The following is an 18736-nucleotide window of genomic DNA, read 5'->3' on the forward strand; positions in this document are numbered from 1 at the left end:
AGGAAGCAGGATTACTAAATTAACTGGATAACTGTTTGGAGTAAAACCCAGGATAGCTCTTTTTCAGTCCATGTTCCAGATTTGCTTGTAGCGCTCGAGGATGTGTCCTCAACCGAGGTGTGGGGTTGAGGACGAAAGAGGGCCGCAAAATCCTACACAGTATACCTTTAAAAACAGGGATGCTCAACTTTTCAGCAAGGCTTCAGCACACTACGAAACCTCGCATTACCAAACACACACACACACAAGTTCATTATTAAATCAACTAGTACATTACATCTCAAAAGCAGTGATTGTGGTAAATAAACTCAGAAACCTTTGAATCAAATTGCTGAACCAACAGCAACTGAATGGCTTGCCAGTCTCTTGATCAAAAATGTGTCTTAATTGGCAAGATGTAAGTTCAAGATGAAAATGCAGTCAATAAAAATAATCTAGAGAACAGTCTGGGAAAAAACATGCTTTTTTGCGCACTTAATTATGGATGCACATGATACATTGGCATGGTACAGAACACAATTGTGTATAAACTTGCATGTTATTCACTAGAAAAAGATGTGATCTAATATGTAATTATAAGGATTATAAGGTGCATGTAGTAGAAATTGGGCTTATGTTGCTGTGTGGTTTGTGCATTTTGTCTTTGTGGCCACACGGGATAAAGAAAGAGAGCTGAGTTATCTGTTAACCCCCTTCTTTTAGTCCTTGCTTGTGACATGTCCTCCTTGGCGAAGAAGAAAGACGACACAAACTGGCAGCATGTTGCTATAGTAATTGCATTCTAGCAGATTGTGTTTAGCGATGTCCCTAGAGGCCTGACAAGATTCTATTCCCAAATGAACTGCCCTGCTTCCTTTTTTCTTGAGGCATTTAATAAAAACTAGTGCCAAAATGATGGTCCACAATTTCTTCTCACATCATGCGCTACGACTGAGAACCGCTCAGTGTTTGGTGTGCAATGCTTGCAGGCCCTTTGGTTTTCATAATTCATTTTCACAATAACAGATCCAGTCCAAAACACTATGTAGCAAATGTGCCCTGGCATTGTGTAATTAGTGAATGCACAGCGTCACGGTGATCTTTCCAGAAACTGAATAATACACGTTTTAGCATTTTATCATTCTCAAGCGACTCACTACGGGAGTCACTTGTTTGGTGATGATACAATGCATATTTGAAATTACTGGATGCATATATATTCACATATTAAATTGATGTATTAAAGATTTTAATGATCCTTGTTCATCTCAGGACCCTTTCAGGATACTATTCCAAGGGGAAAAGGAATGTATAAATATTAATATTTACAAACTGTAGCACAAACTATAAACACATAGTAGTTTCTTCTTATGTATTTTCTGTTGTTATTGCTCGTCATTACGAGTTTGCCAGTTCCACAATTTAATTACATTTAATAACATTTTGTAATCTGAAAGTTTTAAAAAGGAAAGTTATTGCTCAAAAAAACTACTCGGAGACATAGGCAATATGCCATAAAGCTAAGACTGAAAGACAAGAGTTTCTCGCTGAGTATTTTCTTGTTTATACTGAAGCAGTGTTTTCAGGCTCTAGTTGTTAAAACATCATTTTATTGGGCTCTTTACCAATGGATGAATAGATGCATTACACAGTATAATATAATTGAAGTGAAGAACACTATCATGGCTGAGCAGATGTATAACAACCTTTTAAATACTGGAAACACAGTTTCCTCTTTATGTGTAATTCTTGTACTGGAGAGTCATTGTGCACATTATTTATTTATTTCTTCTACTTTCGCTGTTCCTTGATGATAAATGTGCTCTCTCTCCCATACTGGTTTCTGGGAAAGACTCCAGCTGCAACATCTTGAGGAATTTTTCTTGTGGATCCGCCAGTTTATTCATGAGCATATCTTCATTTTTCTTGCAAGCAAAAGAACAAGAAAAAAGTACATCAAGCCAACACATATCAATGCATATGAGTTATTATTATTAGTTGTCATCTGTGTCTTAAACTGTCTATCATGGCATCCATAATGAAAGAGCAGGTGTCTTGATATGTACTCTTCATGGCTTCTTCTGACATTGCCAGTACTGTAGTTGAAAACTTTTCATTGACAGACATCGAGATACAACAAAATTGTATCAGGTAACTTTTTCCTGAATTATGATTCTAATTAATTCTGGACCAAAGGGTAATGTACACCACACTCTGCTCTGTGCAGTTTCCTCAATTAAACTAAGAGGAATGTAGTCATTTTTCTCTCTCTCTCTCTCTCTCTCTCTCACACACACACACACACACACACACACACGTAAACAAACAAAAAAAATGTCTACAATTAACCTAGGGCTCCAAACATTGTTTCACTGGCCTATGTTGACACTGGGAGATAAATAATCAGGGCAGACACAGTCAAATTAACTTCTACCAGCACTAGGAGAATGGGTCAAGGCGGCAGGTCATGGCAGTACGCAACAGCTCCTGAGCTGAACAACCATCCCTTTGGCATTTAAGACAATGTGACTGAGAGCACTGTCTCCAATTTACTTACTGCTTACTGAAAGAAACCACTTTTCTGCTGCAATGCAATGGTACACATATGTTAAAATATGTATTTTTTAATTGTAGAAAGTGGATATTGTACAAAAACAGTAATATCATGTATATGAAGGGAACCTGATCCAGGTAGGTATTTTAGACATTGTCTCAATAAAAAAAGCAAAAGAAAAACAATCTCTTCAAAGAGTGAGAATAAATCAATCTGCACTTCAACAAAACATCCCAATTGCACATGAAAAGCTCTTCTGTAAAATTGAAAAGCATGAAATGAAACCTGTGTACACAAGGCAATGAATACTTGTTGATTTTTCAGACTCTTGGGTACAATTTTGATGAAAATCCCTTGATAGACAAATACTATGACTGGATTTGTCATATAATGAAATGTTTGTGTTTGTATTATTTCATTTTCAATTAGATCTTTTGTTAATTCACTGTGGAGTTGGCTTTGACAGTTAGATCATTACATTCTGTGCATGTGCACTTGTGTGTTTGAATACATGTATTCACATTCTTGAGTTTGTTTCTTTGTATGGGTTTCACTGCTACCAAGATTAACCACGTCAAAGGAATATTGACTCAGAAATTGTTGAGCAAATGTATAATTTAATCGCAAATGCATGTTGCAAATTAAATGTATGCATGTCATATTGGATATGTAGACAACAGTAGCCAGCCTGAGAAACCATCCATCAACTCCATGTATTCATGGAACTAAAAACAGGTCTAGTAATATTTCAGCTGGGCAAATTGAATTTTTTAGCTATTAGCACAGCTGGCTACTATATATATATATGTATGTGTGTATGTGTGTGTGTACAGACGGGTGACAAATTAAAGGAAAAACAGTAGAAACATTCATTATTGGGGCATGGATGGCAGGTGCTTCAGTCACAAAGACTGCTCAAATGGCTAGTGTTTCAATAGGAACAGTGATTAAAGTGACATCTGAATTTAGATTTATGGGGAAGACATCAGTAAATAGGATCGGAAATTGTGGTCAAAAGTGCATATTCGATGACAGTGATTCTTGTGCATTAGTGTGATATGTAAGGAAAAACAGAAGAGCAAGTCCTTATCGGGTGACTGAGAATGTCAATGCAGGACGTGATCAGTCTGTGTCGGCAAGAACAGTCTGTCGACATATATATAATACCGTGTGTGTGTGTGTGTGCAATTCCACAGTGTGTAATTTCACAGTATTGTCACTACAGAGCATTTGATTTTTGACTTTTTTTTATGTTGAAATGCTGCTGTCAGCTCTAAGGGTTACACCTGAAAAAGATTACATAAGCACTTCTTTAATTAATTTCAGCTGTGTGATACAGGAAGGTATAATGTTCTAATATTTCTGTTGCAAGAAAGTCAGTTATCATTGTAATACCTCAGGAATTCTAAAAATGTAACACAACAAGGTTATCCACTGCACATTGAATATTTAAATTAATATATTTATTAATGGTCTTTAGTATGGCTTCCAGAAAGACCATTTTGTTTCTTATCTGAATGGCTTTAGGTTTCCTTTTTTCCTTTTAATTAAAATTCAGCCTTGCAGGCGTAATGGACTTTTCTAGAGGCAGTTAAAATTTAATGGCCCATTTTCTTTGCTTACAAATGGAGAGGTCTTTAGCTAAATTATGTGGACCCAGCAGTAAATTTGTAAATGTCGTCTCATTTCCTGTGTCCCATCACGCCTTGCTGAGAGTGATTGACTGAAAAAGGTCCTTCCCTCTGACAAACAAGTTTGCTATCTTGGCCACATTTTAAGGATCTTATTTTGCAGGTGTCTGTTACAGTAGAGTCTATTTTCCCTGGCAAAAATGTCCCATTTATAAACATCCCGAAAGAGTCATCAATGATTTGAGTGTCTACAGCCCAAAAGTGGAAGGGCTTATCCAGATTCCATTTGTAAATGCAGCTGTTTGCTATCATACTATCAGTACTATAGCACAATTCAGATTCCAATGTTTAATGTCGATTCTTCTTTGAATTGTTGTAATATGAGGGCTGTAATATGGGTTATGTGTCCAGGAGTTACAGCTCCAATGTCTTTCCAGGGAACTGTTTTATTTTATTCTTCTATCAAAAGGGGTGGAATCCTGAACTTGATTTTAGCTTTGTTCCTGGATTGTAATCAATACGTTCCTTTTCTAAATAAAATTACAAGAGCACTCCAGATGACCAAGCATTTTAACTCTGGGCATACAGTTCCTCCCTGTGGGGTGCCGTTTGTAAAATGGTGTGCACTCCATAACCCTGCACTAATTTTCAAATGTCGCCTCTTTAAACAGAGAGAAATTTGTCTAAAACATTTGCCTAATTGTTTTTCCAAGAGTGATGTTGTGCACTAAATCAAGATTGATAGAAAATTTGTATATTATATATAAATATAAATGTTAAATGTTGAATCTGAATGTTAAATATACATTTTAAATATAATTGTAAATGTTAAATGTAAATATGCCCATGTACCATAGAAGTAAAGCTACTGATGCTACTTCTGAATCAAAATGCTTATATATTATGAAACGAAAGTTTAAACCTGTAACAGTAGTCACTTGCCAGTGAACATGCTAATGTTGAACGCTACAGCTAGGATGCAAGTTGCAAAAACCATTGATGAAATATGAAATCACATTTTTATGACATTGCAGCATTGTAGCTAGGTTATTAGCATAACATTAAAATATTCATTGGTACTTCAGTAACATTTCTTACCTGAAGATCATCTTATCATCAAACATTAACCTTATAACTATCACTCCATTGTCATAAGATTGTTACAGTGTTTCTGTCGTCTGAGTAGAAATATAGTCAGTGTGCAATTCAATTCATTTAGTGATTAAAACACAAACAAAACCCTTTCCTGGAACATACAGTGGTCACTGGTTTCAGTTGGCCCATCTGCCGCGAGAGATCTTCCCGGCAGAGGCAAATTTGCATATATTTTCTTTGTATTTCTACAGAAAATACTTTTGTTCGCAAAACCACCACCAGGTGGCAAATGTAAGCACTCAGCACCATATCTGACTGTTAACACTTGGGACTCAGAAGCAAACTGTAGAACAGTGTTACCACTGCTCTTATTTTAGTGGGAAAGGAGAGGAAAATACATTTTAAAGACAAGCTGAAATTAGAGACATGCTTGTTATCCATTACTTTTTTGTGTGCATTTGAGTGAAATGTACATCTACGGTTATTCAACTAACTTTGTGGTCAGACTGTAAATTGATTCATGACATACAGTGAGCTCTATAATATTATAATAATCATTTTTCATGATCTGGCTCTAGATTTGTACAATTCATATTTGGCTAATGTGCACATTCTCTGCGTTTATTTCAGGGTAGCCCTTTTATAACTAGTCTCCCATTTCAGGGCACAGTAATGTGTGGGATAAATGGCTTCACAGGTGTTTCTGATTAGTCAGGTGTGTTCAATTGTATCCTTAGTGCTGGTAAAAGAGAGCTTTCAGTATCTGGTCTTTACTATAGGATTCTGATTGCCTTTGGAGTCTGTTATTGGCGTTTGTCAACATGAGGACCAGAGTTGTGCCAATAAATGTCAAGGAAGCCATTATGAGGCTGAGAAATAAGAAAAATAAAACAGTCAGAAACATAGGCCCAACCTTAGGCTTATCAAAATTAATTGTTTGGAACATTGCTATGAAAAAAGAGAGCACTGCTGAGCCAAGCAATCGCAAAGGACCTGGTATGCCAAGGAAGCCCATACAGTTGATGATGCAGTGTACTGAAATGCCCTTATATAAAAGCTGAGAATGTGCAATTTAACCAATTGTTAAATTACAAATATAAAATTGTGGCGTACAGACCCAAACCAATGAAAACATGTCTTTTTCCCAAACTGATATGGAGCCTTGGTAAGTTTTCAATTGTGTCCTGCTGACAAGTCAGACAATAACTCTACAATAGAGTATAGAGGAAGTGGAATTCTTTTTAGACATGAAAAAATGTATGTGGAAAGCAAGAAGTTTTAAGGAGGAATTCAAATAGCTGCCCTCACAGTCTTATTAATAAGTGATCATGCATCAAACAAATTACTGACATAATAAGATCCAAGGGAGGTCTAATATCTCATTCAGCAAGAACAACATGGATTACAGTAATTAAAAGTTTGGGAGTTTTTTTTTCATTACAAAGAGTCACATGTACACATGTCCATGTGTGTGCATGCATGAGTGCATAAATACATGCATGTACGTGTATTCTCGACTCCAGTATGAGTGGGAGTGTGTCCTTTTCACAAGCAAAGCAATTATGCATTTTCTCGCAAGTAGGTCTTAATGGAATGCAAAGCTGGATTCATTTGTAAAAAGCTGTCAGTGTGGCTTTTTCATTACATGTATGTTTGACTAAATATGATGGATGACTCAAGTGGCTATGTAGATTCCACTCTGGGTTGTATGTCTTTATAAAGTGAGGTATGGTTAAAGAAGGCTTGTTTTATATTGAGTTTTTAAAACAATGAAGAGTGGTGTAATTTTGAAGGCTTCATAATTAAAGTACTGTGTTCTCATTACCCCATGGGGTAGATCAATTATCTACTGGAATCTCTGACAGGTAAGAAGTTACTCAAGTTGACAGTCTCAGAATCCAAATTTTCATTATGCGATTTTAGTCACTTCATTGTGTCATCGTTTGTCCATTGATGGTGATTGTTGTTTTAATTGCAGTTCTGGTGACTTACTTAATGAGTTGCATAAAGTGTGCTTTAATTTATGCAATGTTATAGTAGAGAGGAGAATAATGCTGAAGCAGTATTATGTTCAAATCAATTTTTGTGTAATTTATAGTGCTGGAATATGCAGCACTAAAAAGTATAATGCTCTGAACAGGGATTCTTTTATCCACCGCTGAGCTCAATATTTCTTCAGCTGCGGGTCCAAAGAAAACTCCTTTCTTATAAATGGCACCATTGTTTGAAGTAGGTTTTTTATATTATATAGTGTCCCATATAATTGCAAAATCAGCAAGTTGGGAACTGGGAGAGCAATGTTCCTAAATTCTAGTTGACAAAGGCCACAGGGTCCTCTGATTTTATAGCATCAGAGCTCTTAATTAGGTAATTGTACTTTTTGCTTAAGTGGATCAATTTAGCTATTTGCCATAGCCTCCGGTGATTTAGAGAGACCTATAAAAAGCTGCTGGACTGTGGTTCCCAGGGACGGAGAGCAACTGCACACACTGCAGTGCACTCTCACTGCAGGATTTATCAAAACCACAGGCTATTCTTCTAAATCAAAACTTTGACCAAACCGCTAATTGAAGAAATGCAATCAATTGCTTAAGATCGGTCCCTCTGGCACTATAGTGCAAAAGCGCACGGTCTGAAAAAAAGCAGAAAACAAAAACTCTAAACCGATTTTTCCAGCAGCACTTTGCATTGTCGCTAGAGGTTTATTTTCAATCTGAAGGCTCATGGAAACTTTGTCGAGTGCTTTTTCATTTCTGTCTAGAGGGTGTGTTGAAGTTTACCCTACAGCACTACATGTTGCTGTGCTCCAATCTACATTCTCAGAATCTTATTTTCAGGTTGGACGTCTTTTTTCAGGTGGATTACCTTGCCACCATAAAAAAGTGATACTTGAAATGAATATCCGAGGAAGCACTCTTGTTTACAGCAGGTAGAACTAATACACCCCTCGCAACCCTTTACACACACACACACCCACACACACACACATACGCAGGCACACACAGAGACCTTTCTCCAGATCTTGGGGAATCTGATGGAAAAGGGCTGGTAATCTCCTCCTGTAATAGAAAAAAAGAAATTGAAAAGATTCAAAAAGGGCCTGGGGGGACAGCTGTGACTGTGCGAGTAAACCATCCCAGAAAAATGAAAGGAATCTGTCTGTTAGAAGCAAAAGGCATAGTAAAAGCTCCAGTAAGATGTACGATTCAGCCTCGTACATTAAGTCCAACACTTTTTTTTTATATGAACTCCGGCATCTCAATGTGGATTGTGATTTATCGCAGAGAAGTGCAGTGGAAGACTTGAGCTTGTCTGCTTAGAGAATATGGAATGCGAATTGGCCCAGCAGCCATGCGTTACAGCAGGTTTAATGCTCCCAACAGACAGCTTTCCCCTCTTCCTCCTCGCTGCATGTGTCTGAATGAACTCAGCTGCTGACTTGCAAACCGTTGTTGAGTTATTGCCCCGCATAAGAAATGTTTGCATTGTTTCACCCAATTATCAGCGTCAAAACAACTTTATTTATACAGGGTTGGTTGACTGAGCACATATGCTCTTTTGCAGCAACGCCCTGTCAACCAATTATTTGACCAAGTATCATTGGTCAGCTTCAGATAGAAAAACATTTTGTACACAATATATTAACAGTGCTTTTCTGAAAACAGGATTTGAGTTCAGATAGACCCCTACAATATCATCCACCCAAGGGTGTAAAAGGGGGCTATGATAATACACTGAGCAGCTGAGCAGCAGAACCCAAGCTCATATTAAAATCTGCTGTATTGGTAAATTCAAGGTCCAAAGTGAATGCACATTCAAACCCACCCTATCAATTTCACAATGGTATCGAGGACAAAATCACTAATAATATTGTTACCATGCCTTTTATCTCTCGGAACATAAACAAAAGTAAAGCGACTCTTATTTTGAATTTTACAATCCTGTCTACAAGAGTAGTCCATGTAATTGTAGCTGTTTTGTTTGTTGGAAGAAAGTATCACTTGGTAAGAGTGGGCACTGAAAATAGAAATAACCATATTTCACTCCACAGATTCATGCATCAGTTCCCTATATTTCTTTATGCACTGATCTCTATTCATGCATGTCTATTATGTTGTTCTATGTGACCAGTTTTGTTAAACAGTCACATCACATGCACATAGGGACAAATTAGGGGGTGTTTCTGTGTCAGCCATAGAAAGGATTACTTTCGGGTACGGAAATCGAGGGAGGGACATATCCTGTGCTTAACCAGTTCCTCAGGACCAACATCGACATTTTAATGCCTTTTTTTATGTGCTTCATCACTTGACCTCGACTTGATGCAAGTCTCTCTACCTTGCACATTTTCTGGTTGGAAAGGTTGGAATGCACTGAGCAGCATGACTTTTAGAGCCTTGATCCCCTCATCCTCACTGGAAACTCCTGCTCAAAGATATCAGTTATAGATGTAGATGACAAAAAAATAAGACACCGTTATCTCTCTGAGTCATAAGAACTTTCAGTTTGTGATTGCCAGTAAAGCATGGTGGATACCCTGAAATTATTGAACAAATTATACATCATGCTATGAATGTCCATTGGAAACCATGATACAAACATAAGTAGGCATCACTGTTCCCAAAAAGTATACATGTTCCCTAGTACAGTATATTCAACGATTCAGCCATGGAACACTTGAAGGCTTGATTCAAGCAGTTGTCACAATGGTCAATGGAAAAATAATTTCCAAACCAATTGGCATGCATGAAATCAAACCAACATTTAACAATGTCACTAACTAAAGTAAGATACAGTATATGGAACATAAAAAAATTCACTGGTTGAACAGCCATATGTCAACTGGAACTAGCAAAGACTGCTTTGATTTTCATGCTGAACATCTGAACAGTCAACACTCCTTGTAAAAAAAATGTTTTGTTTTTTTGGGAGGTGGGGGGTTCAATATGAGGCAATCAGAGGCAGAGTAATTTCAGCACACAGAAACACAAAGATCTGTGAAAATGATAATAAATATATCAGAATTATTTCCCCAAGCTGTTTTCTGTTGGAGCAATTAAATTGTCATTTACACTGCATTCACCAATTAATTTAGAAGTATTTACTAAACCCCCCTTCCCCCTCCCCCCAAATTTATCTTTATCTATATAGGGGTTTGGACAATACATTGTATTTTGCATTGCTAAATAGCTTCAGATGAAAGCACCACTGCTTTAGATATTGAATAACAGCTCATGGTGGGATGTCTGCCACAGATATGTAATAATTGTATGCTGATAGGCCCATATAAAGCTCTGTGCCAAAAGAAACAGACCAATAACTTCTCGCATGCTATTTGTTGCCTCAAAAAAAAATTTTAAAACCAGTTTTGTATTATGTTTATGATATATCTGCCAATCCAATAAACCCTACCCAAGTTGTGAAATTTTTCAATCGGAATGTTAAGATGGAACCTTATGAGTCATTGCACTGTATGGAAGGGAATCTATATGAATGCTTCACACTAGATTTTAAGGACATCTGTTGAGGCAATACTATTGTTACTTTCGATTCCCGCTATGAAAAATAAATTGGTTTCCAATTAAACCAAGTTAAAATGACCTGTCTAGTGTAAAATTCATGAAATCAAAGCAGGCTGACACAGGGAGTTTTTTTTTTTTTTTTACAGAAATCTCTGCAAAGTGCCTGAGGTGTGTATCTCACTGTTTCTCTGCCCTCTGTTGTAGTTAAGCCAGTCATGGTTCAGTTAAGAGTCCTGAGTAGCCAGTGTTTTGACTTGACAGACCAAATTTTATAGCATTCTCTCTCTTTGTAAAGCGGCTTGTCATAGCCCTTACACTCAGGTAACTATCTTTTGCTGTAGTATCTTACTGAAAATGATTATTTTAAAAAACGAAGTGAAAATGTCAAACCAAGGTCAAATCTGAAACAATTACATGGCTTCAAAAGCAAGCTTTTTTACTTGTCAAAAAATAAGAGGGTATTTACCGACTTCTTCACATTTCCCCAGACTGTACTTTTTGCTGAGATGCATGCTGCCTCAGACAGTGCATTATAAATCAGACTCTATACTTAGCTGCTCATGTTAGAGAGGCCTGAATTCCTGGGAGATGATATTGCGGAAGATATTTCAAAGGCAAATTTTCCATAAGTGAGTTTTTGTGCAGGAGTATAAGGATTACATACAAGCTATGTTTTGTTTGTTTGTTTGCTTGCTTGTTTATTTGGGTTTTTTTTAAATGTGACCAGCTGTTAACATTGAAAAAAAGCAGTGAAATTCTAAGATGAATGTCATTGCACTTCTACTTGACCTATATGAAGTATGAAATTGACAGTTTTTATAATGGGATGCAATATCCCTGCACTATATTTAAAAAATGATTGGTTATGAAAAGTGTTAACATCACAGTATCCATCTGAAAGGCAGTTAGGTCAATACACACCAAAAAAATGGTATGTAAAAATATCGCAAAGCCTCAAAACATTTTGTTCACAAAGACCATGGTCCTTCTGAACTGCTGGTCCTTGTGAACTTGTAAACTGTATTGTTCACAAGAAACAGCTGGACCTTCGAGTCTGACAAGATGACACTTTTTTCCGATTGCCTCTCTTTGCCACTCAGTTTTTTCATATCTGTGTTAGTACTGTCCCTCTTAGACTAATTGGCTCTTTAGCCCTACTTTTTTGCAGAAAGGCAGAGAATCAAAAATCTGGCAGTGGAGGCATATCTTGCCAAAGAACACCGTAGACTTGCCAAGTGGAGGTCATTGCTGGTTCTGAGCCAGAGGCAGCAGCACTTGATGCTGTGATTTAAGAATCTACCCTGAGAGTGTTAACTGTTAGGATGTGTTGACAGATGAAAGCCTCTTCCTGCTGTTAGATCTTTTCCTCTGCCCTTACCCTGTGCCCAGATTGTTTCCACTCCAAGCTCTGAATGTACTTAGCACAACACATATACAACACTATATATTTGGATGCACTATACTTTTATGGATATCATATCAGCAAGTTTCTAATTTAAAGAAGAAATGCACACTCATTAGTCACACCAGAAAATACATTCAAACCAAACAGCGGAAGTATCAAAGTGGCAAAGGAACGCGTGTAGTCTTACCCAGTGCTACTGGAACGGGTTTAATTTAATGTTATCTCAGTTGTCTGACACCAAAAATAATGTTTTAACCTTTCCTCTGCGCTAACAATTATGCATAGACAGAGGAGACTGCTGTCCACCAGTAGTGTGGCTTCATACACATCGCAGTAAGTCTGTTTTACTTTGAGGGTCTGATAATAGGCAGACTTCTGTGAACTGCCCTACAGCCAAAATAGTTATTATGCACCAGCATTCACTTTTTTGTATTTTATTTAGTAAAGATTTTTTTAAAAGAATCCATAATTTACGACAGTATTTATGTGCATTGCTCTGAAATCCTGAAAATTTAAACGAAATGAAATGCCATTACAATAGCATGAAAGTATCATATTGCAGTTATAATTTTTTTTCCCATTTATTCCAAAATCATAATAATTGACACAATAATCATTGCCATTTGGGAACCAAAGTTGTATTAACCTAGAATGTTTCTGGATAACAAAAAAGTGGTTTTCATTCAAAGTTGGGGTCCCACTTCAGAGTGCTTTAGAATACAATCCTGTGAATCCAGTTAGTTGGTGGAATTACTGTAGGAGGTGCAAAACCAAGTTTGATCAGTGGGCTTGCAAATCCTAAATACACCTGCTGCCTGCATAGTAAATAACAACACACGTCATCTAACAGTAAATGGCTTCATCTACAGTAGCTCACTCTGAGCATCTCAACTGAATATTTTTGCAAACAGAAGCGAAGAGGCAATGGAGTGTATTTCATGCATCTTTGCGCTAGTGGCTTCTGCAAAATGCAATAAATAACAATGAAAAATAAACCATCGGAGTGGACCGGGATAAACGCGTGATTACGTAATTTAGAGGCCTTTTTGCACTCCAGATTTTCCTCAGGTCTTCGACTGGATGGAAGGACAAAGGAATTGAATTTGCATTTATATAACCTCTTTCATCGCAGGAAAGATCCCAAAAATGCCTGAAGTGAACTCAGATTTAAGCCTCTCCTCTCAGCTCGTTGCTGGCCTAACAGACAATGAGAGTTTAGTTGACATCCACAGCTGCCTCTGCGAGTCCCCGCTCAGTAATCATAGAGCAACACAGATTCACTTTCATACAGTGAGAATGAGCGTTATTTCTGCAATTCCCTCCTTCGGGGAAAAAAATAGATGCAATCACTTAACTGTCCACTCTCAATTTCCTTCCCCCTCTCTCCCTCTCATCTTTATAATGTATATGAATGAGGGGCTGCAATTTCCTTGACTAGTATGGCTAGTAAAGTAGAATAAAGATTGGCATTATTTATTTATAAATCTGTTTGGACTCTTCACTGTAAAACTATTTTTAATATGTATGTAAAAAAGTAAAAAATGTGTTATCAAAAAATAGAAATAATAAAAAGTATAGGTCATATGACACAGTCAAGATATAATTAAAAATGGAAAAAGTAAATAATGTTATTTATTCCCTAACTATGGCCTGTCTAAGTTTACATACAAAAAAATATATAAATATAAAAAATCGCTAGTAGCAAGAGACAAAGGAACCAGTTTTTACAATAACTTAATTGATCAAACAACAGGCATTAAAATTGACACTCTACCTGTCTGAATTATGACAGTGACAACATATCTGTCTTCTCTGATTTGATTGTACATGCATCCTCTTTTCAAACGAAATGGATTGACATTTAAAACAAGCAATTCAATCTTGTTTCATTTGTCACATCAAATGCAATCAATGTGTGGCCTCGCGGTTGATCCGGTGGACAAGACATTGGGTAAGATACCCAAAGCCAAATAATCACTCTGCATCCCCTCTCTCTCTTTGCAACACGCCATTTGCAGGAGCACCTTTCATTTTCAACCATGTGTTTTGTGGATATTAGGTTCCCTCTCACGTCTCCTCAGATGTTAGGTATAAACAACAGTCTGTCTGCCTCCTCAAGCCCAAGGAAGGCAGCACACACCAGATATTTACCTTTCAATTTCAGGCTCTGCTTCTCTATTGATTGCATTCTATGTCTGGCTGTCTGAGGTGCTAGGTCCAGCCCTATCTCCTCACAATGCTCGGAAGACAATTGGAACGAGGAATATGCTTGCTTCGGGAGGGGTACAGAAAAAAAAGAACTTTTTTATGTCCGTAAAAGATTGCTTTGTAAATGCCACATCGTTTGGGTTGATACATGAAATAAGAGACAAGCCAAGGAAAGCAACAGCCCTCCCGAAGCGGCAAGGAAAAACAAGAAAATATAGATTAGACGGTGAGTAGAAAGCCAAAGGCTTCCACCGCTACTGATGCTCCCCATTTATATTGAGTCACTACACATACTACAAGGAGATACTGCTTTGAACATATGTCACTTGTCAGTGCAACAGATACAGGGTGTTTGTCTGAAGCAATTTCCAAAGCAAAGTTCATGCTCGTTCTTTGTCACTAGGTTAGTTTTAAAGATGTTTTCACATTAATAGGATAAGTGATTCTAGTGGCTCCCAACTAATCCATTTACCTACTGTGTGTCTGAGTTTCTTGTTATTTCTAATTACGTGGACAGGCTCACTGAGGGTACATTCATTAAAAAAGGAAATTAAAAAGTCAAATTTCATTTTTAACTGCTGTAGCTGAATCAGTTTTTCTTCTGAATGATTATTTATTGCACTTAGGACTATGTTTAAAAAATTCAAGTCACATCACACTTTGAATGTGTGCTAAATTGTTTCCCGAATGTAATGATTCATTTTCACATCATCAAAAGCCTCACAAGTCAACCTGGGACATATGCAGATATCAGTTGCTGTTGATATCTGCAAACTTTGGTAAAGGCAAATTGCTTGCACTTCACAAAGCATTTAAAAATCGCAACATGCACATTCATTTCTCCACTAATTGTGTTTATCAGTATTGTTATATTTTAGAAGCTAAAACAGACTGGTGTGATAAAGAGCGGATTTCTACATATTACTGCTGTGTCATGGGTGAATGTTTAATAATCTTATGAAAATAAAATGTATGCATGTATGTATGTAAAATTATGACATTATATAAAATTAAACACTGATGCTACTTAAATGTGACTTCCTACTATCTTGCTAATGTAATAAAAATAAGGGGGTTATTACATTTTATCAGTTTCATTTCATTACATAAACTCACATGGACACGGTCTACTTTGCTTACACACTTGCTTACATTTATAGCCTGATGTTTTAATCTGCTATAACTTAAAGACACAAGGGTTTCTATTTACCTCCAGCAGGTCTGCCATTTTGTTCATGGCAGACCTGTACCTGAACCCTTGCAAGTAAGGCTGTTGATTTGGTGCATCATATTACACAGGTATGAACAGAGACCAAAGCACATAAATCACTATACAATGCTATATAGATACAGTCCTGTGAAAAATGATTTGCCCCTTCTTGATTTCCTCTGTTATTGCATATTGCAATAATAGAGCATAGACTTAATAACTGTTTGCCCTACCAATCTATAGACACAAATTATCCCAAAGGGCTTGGGGATTATCCGGGTTCTTTTTTGCAAATGTGAGATGTGCATTGATGTTTCTCTTGGTTAGCAGTGGTTTCCGCCTTGCTACTCTCCCATGAATCCCATTTTTGCCCAGTCTCTTCCGTATTGTGCAGTCATGAACACTGATCTTACTATAGGAGACATTTGCTTGCCGTTTTTGCTGTTAAGGTGGTTAAGTTTATGGGGGCAATTACTTCTTCACATGGGTGACATGGGTGTTTTTTTCATGAAATAAATAAAATAATCATTTTAAAATTGTGTTTTGTGTTTATTCTGGTTCCCTGTGTAATACTACATTTTGTCTAAAGATCTGAAACCATTTCGTGTGACAAATATGCAATAATAGAGGAAATCAGGAAGGGGCAAATATTTTTCGCAACACTATAAGGTGAGTAACTTGAATTCAGTGGAAAAAAAACTATGCTTATTCTTATGTGAAACCACATGGTATTAAAAAAATACTTGTGGTGCCCGAAGCCAAAATGAATACTTCAGCGAGAAAGAAGAAACTTATACTGTGGTCCAGTGTACATTTTGACCAATGAGATCTTAAGAAAGCAAGGGTACTGTTATAGCTAACTATTTTTAACCAGGCACAAGCTACAGTACATTTATAGGTACTCCTTAATCAGAAATTAACACATCAGAATATCACAATGCCTGCTAAGTGAATCATTTACTGTGTGGAATACTGTGACCCTTTTCAATTTTTAATCATACTGTTAAAATAAAAAATGACTCTGAATAGCTCACTTTGACTTAGTAATGTTTATTTCCCTCCTCTACATTTTTACATAAAATCAATCAATACATATAAATGGTCAATATATTACCTGCAACACTGGGCAATGACTGCAGGCCACACCATTTCCTGTTACCTGAATAGTTCAGTCTTAAAGAGCCTTAGGGTTTGATTGATTGAATATGAAACAACTTTAGTCTGGTTTTATTAAATTGCATATGTCCTCAAACTGCCTAAGTGTGTTTGATTGAATGTAGGGGACTGATCATCATTTAAAAAAACACTCATGAAGAAGTTGAATAATTCATAACTAGCAGAAAGACAATCAGACTTTATCAGGGACCTACACTATGTGTAGAGCAAAACAAAAAAGTGCTATATTTAGTAAGCTTTTGTGGTGAAAATCATTTTTTGATGGAAAACAAAAATAAATAAATAAGTGTTTACACAAATATATGTGTTTTTTTACACATTACACAAAAATATGTCCCCTGAAAGAAAAGGTTGGGATGGACAGAAAATGGCTGACTGAAGATTGGGAATCAGGAAAATTCAAACAGGAAACAAAAGGAGACATTGAGAGAGAGAATCTGTGCCAGCTGTTGAAGTTACTCTGTTTGGACACTCCAGGAATTGACAGGTTCAGCCGATGATGCTGAAGATGATCATTCCCAACCTTTCACATGCAGCATGACCTTTATGCAATCTTTTATTCACACAAAACTGACAGCACTGTGCAATGTCTCTTTATACCACAGCCAAGCACTACTTGAATGGTATTATTGATTGCTGTTGAAGGTATTCTGAGATCAAGATATGACCTTGCTTTAGGTCAGCCCAATTGCTGAGATAGCTCAAATTAGGTTTTGGCCCTCTTGAGGCTTATCCAAATAGAGTTGAATATATTTTTAAAGATAAATTTTGGGGTGGGGTGGGGTGAGGTTGGAGAAGTAATTATTAATATGGATGTCAACAGTCCCTTATGATTCCAGCCATAATTATTAAACAAAAACCTTATGGAAATAATTTGATTTCCAGGTGTCTAGCCAATGGATTTAGAACATGCATACAAATGCCTTTTAAAATATTGCTCTCCTATGTCTCCGACAAGCAAGGTAAATGTTATATTTGCAATTTCAACTTACCTTGCAACTCCAGACGGGGAGTCAAAGATTTATTGGAGAATGTTTCCTGAAATCGAGCTTGCGATTGGAAAGTGACTGTGAATCCTTGCAAATCCCCTTCATGAAATGAGTCCCAGAACCGCAAAAGCCACATTTACTCATCAGCATCTTCTTTTTGCGTCTTCCCCTGCATAGAAAGTGGGCATTAAATTAAACAGACCTTCAGAGTTCATTCGGGGGGAAAAGTATTCATTTCTTTTAGACAGACCTCACAAAATGACCATAACCTGTAAACATTTACAAGATGTCTCGGTGTCCTCTCGATTTGACGGTACATCCCCAGACCGGAAAGTGACAAAGACATGAAAATAAGCTGCTCCACAGGGTTGTGTCTCATCACTTCCTCGATTGTCTCTGTTGTAATGCCTCAGTAAAAAACATCCCGAGCGCACAGGGTGCTTTCTAAAAAGAAAAGACACAGACAAATGGTGACAATCTCACTATGTTCTCCATTAAACAGGTGGCCATTCTGCAACATGGAAATGTCATATCCTGTCTTCTGCCAGCCCTTGGCTTTGAGGGGTGGTTGTGGGATTAATAAATGAACAAGGAGGCACGGGGGAGGATGCAGACAGCCTTTTTGTATCATGCGACACTGTCTAAATGGGCCCTTGCTGCCAAAAAAAACTAAATGCGCTGTGCATGGCCCGTGCCAGCCAACTCTGGCTCATTGTCACAACAGACTTGTGCAAGGCTTAAAGAGACATTCTGCACAAACTGGAAGAGGAGGTACCAGATGACAAAAAAGATAGTATTGTACATCTACGCGTCTTGGGATATAATGTTTTTTTTTTAAATCATTATTATTGTTCTACCTATAAATACTTTGAAATATTGACTAGGGGCCAATTGGGATGCAATTAGTCCAGAGAGTAGAGATTACCTTGTGTGGTTTTCCTAAAAAGACTGGTGATACACATCTTGC

At 37.1% G+C, this 18736-nt stretch overlaps 1 long non-coding RNA gene across 1 annotated transcript; it reads right to left on the reverse strand.

Annotated features, from left to right (window-relative positions):
• Positions 1-1572: 1572 nt before the first annotated feature.
• On the reverse strand, positions 1573-18394 carry LOC135261334 (uncharacterized). Its single transcript, XR_010331879.1, has 3 exons — positions 17773-18394; positions 8269-8318; positions 1573-1904 (listed from the first exon to the last, which is right to left on the reverse strand). It is a non-coding gene; the product is annotated as an uncharacterized LOC135261334 (long non-coding RNA).
• Positions 18395-18736: the final 342 nt, after the last annotated feature.

This window comes from Anguilla rostrata, chromosome 8, assembly GCF_018555375.3.
Source record: "Anguilla rostrata isolate EN2019 chromosome 8, ASM1855537v3, whole genome shotgun sequence".
In the NCBI taxonomy this organism is placed as follows: Eukaryota; Metazoa; Chordata; class Actinopteri; order Anguilliformes; family Anguillidae; genus Anguilla; species Anguilla rostrata.